The sequence below is a fragment of the Papaver somniferum genome, chromosome 4, assembly GCF_003573695.1.
Source record: "Papaver somniferum cultivar HN1 chromosome 4, ASM357369v1, whole genome shotgun sequence".
Lineage (NCBI taxonomy): Eukaryota > Viridiplantae > Streptophyta > Magnoliopsida > Ranunculales > Papaveraceae > Papaver > Papaver somniferum.
In genome coordinates this window covers 41,394,815-41,402,758 of record NC_039361.1, presented here as the reverse complement: position 1 = coordinate 41,402,758, position 7,944 = coordinate 41,394,815, and the positions used below count along the sequence as shown (strand labels likewise).

The window sequence follows — 7,944 nt, the reverse complement described above, 5'->3', positions numbered from 1 at the left end:
TGCTGTGGAGAAGCTCTACGCAATGACTGAAGACCTATTCGACGTCCGTTCCTATCCTTCTTAAAAATTGACTCTTCAGGCCTATATTGAATTGTTGAGGGTTCCGGACCTGCTGGTTGTACAAAAATATTATTGTAAAGCGATTGCCGGAGCCATCAGGTGCTATATAGCATTGGCAGGTAGGGTGAGAGAGGCCCAAGTCAGTAAAGCTGTTGGAGCATGTGTTTATTGTCTGTGTTGAAGCGTCCTCGGCTTACAGAATTATTTGATGGTCATGGACTGTCCTAGATGCAACCTTAAACACCGACTTATATGAGAGTGATATACTGCCTTTAGTGGAAATGCAATACGAGTTGAGGACGAAAAATTTTGTGAGGTTGAATGTACTTAAGGGGTACAATTCTGTTTCAGTTTCTCATAATTGAATACCTTGCGAATTTACTTCAAAGGAAAATTATAGTATTGCTGATTCTAGTCTCTCACGCAAATAAGTGAAATGTTGCTCCAATACATCGGAAATAGTATTCTCAATTTGGAAGGGGTAGGAGGGTGGAGAATGTATCTTCACCCATCACATCAAACATATTCTCCAGACGGTGCAGCATCAGCTGTTTTTGATGATGAGTACACGCAGCAACCACCTCATGTTTACGCTCAGCAAGGCGCCCTGTCTGGTTATAGTCAACCTACTGCTCATGAAGCACCTGGATATGCTCAAGGTGGTCAGGTTGGTGGTCATGTGCCATATGGGACTACTCAAGCAGGTTACGGTGAGCATCCAGTTCCCAGTAGTAGTGCGGGCTACCGGTATCCTGGGACTGTTGAAGCTGGAAACAACAATTATCCTTATGAATTGTTTGATGATTTTTCAGCTTAATTAACAATTAATCTCTGTGTTGAATCCCTGACTTGTGCTTGTGTAAGCTATGCTAGGTGCCACACAGGAAACCACATAAGATCTTGTTAGTCAGGTAAATAAATTGCGTGCAAAGATGAGGCGATGGATGCGGAAACTGGAACACTAGATTGTGTCAATGAAAGTGAGTCCTCCATCATGCAAAAACATACCTGGCAGAACGAGTAAGTTAATTTACAATGCATCTCCTCATGCAAAGGTGCTATGGAAATCACGTTAGGCTTAACAATCATGTGACTATCTTTAAGAAGTTACTTAAGTTTGTACACCTTTAAAGTGATGTTTTGTGCTGAGAATTTCAACGAAAAGAGATGAGGATCATTTTGTGATGATTAGTTGTTGTACCCATTGCTGCTATGCACTAGCTCAAAGCAAGAGATGTGCATATCCGCGTTTACCCTGGGAAATCACCAGGATGCTCTGATTAGAGGTCGAGAGATTGGAATGCATGAGGTACATGTTTAATTACAAATATGTGATATATATTGCACTAACCTTAATTTTGAGGTAGCTATAAAGAATGTACTAGTGAATAGTACATGTGATATTTACGATTTGACTGAAAGACCAAGTTGATTGATATGATCTAAAGGATCTAAGTGAACCAGAAGATATTCTGAATGAAATTAGTCTTTGTCAAACTCGATGCGGTTAATGTGTGTTGTAAATGTGCAGTATAGCAGGTGTATACAAACACACTAGTATCTCAAAAGAATTACTGGGATAATCTGATCAGAGACTTGTGATATGACTTGTCATACTTGAGGTACATCTTAAATTGTGTATGTAATACATATTGTACTGACCTTAAGAGATGTTGTTGTTTCAGGCGATGAAAAATCTTAGCCTATGTGTGTATCCTCTTAAGCAGTGTTTGTCTAAGGAAGTCCTTAAAACAGACAAGATGAACTTGTATATTGAAGAAATCAAAGTTCGTGTGCTTTAATTCAAGCATAAGAGGAAGACGAATGATTACTAAGATGCTTCTTAGAAGATATTCCTCTGTGACCGAAGCCTGTGGCCATCATTGCAGAAACTCAATTGACTATGTGAGTCTAAAGTAAATGAGAAATGACAAAGTCTAGACATACTCGAAGAAGGCTAATTCGGTAAGACAACTATACTCTTTAATGAAGTAATTTTAGTTGATTCGTGAAGTCAAAAAGAGGTCTCAGTAGACATGTAAAGGCAAAAGAGAACCTCACAGACTTAGGGAAGTCAACAGAAAAATTAGTGGTCCTTTGACGAAAGGATTTTCTAAAGAGATAGTTCGTAATTATACATCGAGGGGGAATGAGACTTAAGCTCATATAAAATAAACTTGCCATGAAGGATACTCAACCTTGCTGACTGGAGATCCCAAGATCAAGGTTTCGAATGAGACAACTAATTTATGGTAGGTAAAGGTAAACACTATTAGAGAATTATATTCTCTCTGTCCCTTCCCTATGGTGTAGATGTGATAGTGTGACTGCATGTGAAGGGTGACTTTTAATAAGTCTTAATGAGTTCCATAGTTTCAATTTAAGATTGAAGTGGGGTGTAGCAGTGAACACTCTTAATGGAACTCACCTATCTGAACGAGGAAGTGGGTCGCTTTCTATGAGAATATGAGCTGATTCTCTAGAGCATTCCGAGAAACAAGACGTCCAGGGCCAAAATGGACACAACGGCGGAGCTTGGCAGCAACCTTGGAGATATCATGTGTGGTTGTTATCGCGAGTTACACCAAATGTTAGACAGTTCAAGACCTAATGGACACTGGCTAATAAGTAGTTCAGGTAACCTCTCACTAAGCAAAGGTTCAAGACCTTATGGACACCTATGCCTATTCGTGATATTTCTTGTTTTCCGCGTTTTATCGTATTTTTATTCATGTGGGGGATTGTTGGAAAAAATACAGTTTTATGTGAATAAAAATTACTAATAAAAAGGTTTTTCCAAAAAAATAAAAACACCTTCCAAATTTATCTCTTAGTTTTTTTTACGGGATAAGTTTACTATATATTTTTTGGATTTGGGTTAGGGTTTTATATATGTATAACCTCTTTTTATTGCTGTTATATATAGAAAAACCTCTCATATATCCCCGTGTGTTTTTGAGTACTTCTTCTTCGTTTTTCGATGTTTGATACGAGGGTTTTAAGTGCTAACGATTCGTGAGTTTTTCCGCTGCCAAGTTCTAGAAGGACAAGTTTGAATGTGCTATTCAAGCTTGTTAAGATTGTTGTATCTTGGAGGCAGATGTACCCGTAGGGCTATAGCATCATCTTTTTCAGAGTGTAGCCGGGCATTCTTGTCTTAAGGACAGTATGTTGAACATGCGCCTCAATCTACCATTACCGTTTCCTTGTTTCCATGGTGTTTAACAGGATGTTCAAGACATTAACAGTTGACTAAGGAGAACACACAAAAACCAGATAAGTGCCTCTTATATTATTAGTTGATTGATTAATTTTTAATTTCTTATATTATTAGTTGATTGATTAATTTTTAATTGTTATTATCCAACATGAGGTAACCAATAACATATGATCTATATTTTGACATGAATGCGTGCAAAAATGGTCAACCTATCACTACTAAAGGCCCAAGACAACCACACGTCTAATTTTTGGTCTAGTTGATTGACCTGTATATAACATGTTTTCTATTATTTCGAATACTGAGTTCAAACAATCGCCATACTGTATGTAATTGCATCATTGGTATTTTGTGTAGCCAAGCATTTTTTTTTTTGAAGCATTTGGTAGTAAGAATCTTTGTAACTTATCTTGCAATATCTTTGTAGAGAGTCTCCAAAAATGATTGTTTTATGTTGATGATGCGAGGCCACTGACATAGTTGTTCACGTTGAGGAAGTGTTTGCAGTTTGAATAGTTCCTCGGAATTGTATTGTTCATTATTAGAAAAAATCATATGTAATACAATTTTTTCTCCTCAAACCTGCCTAAAATTTTTGTTTAACTATTGAGACCCATAACTTAACCACCACATTCCACATACAGCTATTGAGTTAACACAAGATGGAAAAAATTGTTCAATCAATGTGAGAGTTCTCTCACTATGATGTGTATATTTTGCAGGTCTTTTGCTAGAATCATATACTAAGATACATTTAAATACTCTTTTAATTATAATGCAAAAAATAAAAAACCGTTCTGACATTTGATTGTTTTTGTTACTAGAATATGACCCGTGCCGTCACAGCCCGGGTTATGGTCTGTTGTTGAGGTAGAGGTGTATGATTTTTCTTTTTTGTACATAGGTGGAAAGTTTAAATGTTTAGTGATTCTTACCACAGTGCCTAAAAATGGTTACATAGAATGGCATTTTGCATACTTCAAACTCCAACTCAATGTCTCAATCTCTGATATATTATTCAAAAAATACATAGTAATAGCCCAAGAAGGTGTTCCTGTCAACAATTATGGGTCGATAAATTTAATCGACCAAGAAAAAAGAAAAAAAAATATGTAATTTCCAATAAATTTGGGTGTTTTCTTCTACCAATCTTGATTTGTCTCAATGCAAACAGTGGTCAAAAGTTGCCCCTTGTATATTTTATGGTGGCTCAACATCGATCACGTCCATTTATAATTAACCGATTATCCGAAACACTATAACAAAGATAAAAACTAAGCGCTCAAAAGTGTAGCCAAAAAAATCCAAAGACATTTGAAGTAACATCAAAGTAACAATATTCAGTGTTACGTGGTTGTATGCTATAATGGGGCAATTCCAGTTACTCGATTAGCCAGATAACTTATTCCTTCACCATGGCATTGTTAATTAATACTCTGAACTATTTTCTCACTACTTATCATTGTTCAGCGGTTTCCCTGCTTTAGATGTTTTGCAAATAGTCACACCAATAAACAGAGCCAAGTTGAAAGAAGAAAATGTTGGAACGTCTGGATCCAAATATGCCAAAACAAAGAAGATTCCCATGCCTACCAAAGAGACCCACTTGGGTAAAGTTGATCTTATAAGAATAATCAAATCCATGTAGGATCCCAAAAGTTAGTTTCCTGCCGTTTCATGATATTTTTTACTCCGCAAACATAATCGACACAATGCAAGTAGTTTGTGAGTCTTAAACATTATCTACTCAACATTTTGAACGACCACTAATACTCCTTGGACCTGCAAAAAAAACTTATGTCTTTGTTCCTAACCTTAGAAAAATGGCAGAATCAAAATATTTGAAGGACAACTAATAATATTGTTAAGGCAGGAGTCCTCAACTCGACTCCTAGATACTCATTGATTGCCCCAATGCATGGTACATTGGGTCCCTTTGACATGAGACGCTTGTTGATGGTCTTTCAGTTCCCTCCACTCTGAATGCCTAATGGTGAGGTACTTCGGCTTACAAGCATACTTAGAGACGCAACATTATATCCAAGATAGAAGTACAGGCAATATGATGAGCTATGGGTTAATTATAACTTTTAAGCATATCAGGGGTCTCAGATGCCAGTGGCTACAAAGATCACCCGTGTCAAGCAAGACGAAACAAATTGGTATATAAGCAATCACCCAGTTGGTATTTCAGGTAAAAAACCTCAAGAAATTAAGCAACAAAAACAGAAGTGTTATTTTTTTCTTTTTTCATAGTCAATTACGAAAAATAAAGGACAACCAACCTGGATGAAGCCTAAAATATAACACAGAGTAAACTGCAACCCATCAGACCAATCTGTAATAGAATTTTAGGAATATGCTTACATGTAAGCGCAAATTAAAAGAAAATCTGTATTAGTGAAACTATGTCGAGGAATGTCACCAGCCGAGAGAAAGGAACTCACCAATGATTTACAGTGAGTCGGTGGCTGTGGAACGGAATCCTTCTTCTTTATTGATCCTCTTCAGATAAACCATTGTGTTTGTTCCATGCTTTCCGGCTGTAATGACACTTTCTAGTTACCCCCTAAAAGCTGAACCAACCTGCATTATCCCAATAATAAGTCAGGGCAGCTATTAAGTTATTACTAAGATAGAAAAAAGACCATTATTATGTGCAGAATTTGGTTATCAATGAAGCATGTAGAGAAGAGCAAAACTGTCATTTTGGTACGCCATCTTTGGCATGGATATTTCCGATTCCAACCCTTAAATTTTTAGCGCAAGTATTTGTCTCGAAACTGCCATTTTGATGTAGTGTGTACACCTTAGAAACATTTTCTCTTCCGGGTGAAAAACATCAATGACCCAATTTTCAAAAATACTGACAAAGCAAAATGTAGGATCACGTTCATAGTTCTTCAAAGTAACAACAAACAAAATTAAAAACTTGTGGTCGAAATGCTCCTTAGACAAAACCATGTTAACCATGAACTTCCTTGTTTGGGTTGTCATAACTCATGTATTCTCCAATATTATGAGAATCGTAATAATAAAAAATTGCATAACATCAAGAGATAATGATCCATACTATCACTAAGAAAATCACATAAATTGAAAGGAAAATCACAGTTTATTCATTTCTTTAGCAGGTTAAAAGAAAAGGACTTAATGTACATTGACCAATTCAAACTTATCTCATCAACTTCACTTCCAGTGCAAACGTTTGAATACAGGAAGACTACCTTTTATTTTTGTTTGAAGCAAGAAGACTACCTATTAAGCAGTTATTATATATATCCAATTTTATGAATTTTCAACTATCGACCATTTTTATGAATTCCACAATGGACTAATATCTATAGCGTTCAAATTTAAGCTTCATAAGTTTCAAGGAAATTAAAAGGATGGACGGATATCAACATGAATCTCAAATCGATCTTCTGTACAGGCATAGTTAGGTTGAGGAAGCAATTCGTCAAGAATAACTTCTTCTGACCTCCTAACTTTATAAATCAGAGTGAAACAACGTCTAGACTACAGAAAAAGAAATCTTGGTGGTTCAATATGGCACCTAATAGTGATTACTTGAGTGGATGATTTTGCCGCAACCAGAAAAATATCCACAAATTCGATGACAATGAATAAAACCCAGATTAAGAAACACAAAATTGGAACAACCAAAGACGGTATTTCAGTGTTGATTTGGATGATTTACCTGAGATGGATACTGGTTTTTAAGAAATGTCCTCTACCAACAAAAATCTGCAAAAAATACATCAAAATTTTCAGAAAAATCAACCGAAATAACAACTAAATCAACTAAGAAAACCTAATAAATCAAAAACACATGGTCTGAAAAGAAATTGAAAACCTTTGGAAGATAACCTCTTCCCTCCTTTGAGGTTTATGTAGTGGGAGCTTCAGGGATCGATTAGCAGACTTAATGGAGCCGTTAATGGGGATCTTTTTTATTCGTAACGTATAATGGGAAATCGATTAGCAGAAACTATGTTGCTGGTGATGGGAGCTTTCATTGTGTAACGCTTGAAAATAGAAGGGAGAAGAAGTCGAGTTAAAACTGTAAATCTGACCAACTGCGGGGAGGAATGAAACACCTAAATTCCTAATAATTGTTTTGTAACGGAAGCGGAGAATAAGTGAAGCAGTGATTGGGGACGTCGGATTGAGGCTTAAAAGGTGGGTTCATTCTGGGCCACGATTTATCTTTTGCATTTTCAAACGAATGAGAACCGTCGACTGTTGGAAAAGGCATATACACAGTCGCCTGATCAAGAAAAACACATTTCTTGACGAATGAGAACCGTCGACTGTTGGAAAAGGCGTATGCAGAGTCGTCCGATCAAGCAAAACACATTTGTTTTTGTAAGATAGATAATATATATAGCGAGATGAATATCGAGGTGGTCAAGCTCAAGATGAAATGGTCGAGACTCAAAACCCAAAACTCAAGACTCAATCTCGCTATCAGAAGATCGACGGAGATTAAACATTAAGGAAGATCAATGGGGATCAAATAAAATGTCCAAGAATAAATTATCTTGTGTAATTCAGGTAGTTTTCTAAATAAGAAAAATATCTAGTTAATAAGATATAATCTCTAGAATAAGATAATATTTTTTATCAATTCTATATTTAATCTATAAATAAAGATTGTCAAT

General features: G+C 36.2%; 1 long non-coding RNA gene across 3 annotated transcripts; it reads right to left on the bottom strand.

Annotated features, from left to right (window-relative positions):
* Positions 1 to 4,282: 4,282 nt before the first annotated feature.
* Positions 4,283 to 7,410, bottom strand: LOC113275260. 3 transcript variants are annotated; one of them, XR_003323515.1, is made up of 4 exons: positions 7,137 to 7,410; positions 6,981 to 7,027; positions 5,566 to 5,866; positions 4,283 to 4,536 (listed from the first exon to the last, which is right to left on the bottom strand). It is a non-coding gene; the product is annotated as an uncharacterized LOC113275260 (long non-coding RNA). The 3 variants fall into 3 exon arrangements; XR_003323514.1 differs by having other exon boundaries at positions 4,455 to 5,618; positions 5,728 to 5,866; XR_003323513.1 differs by having other exon boundaries at positions 4,455 to 5,866.
* Between the last annotated feature and the right edge of the window lie 534 nt (positions 7,411 to 7,944).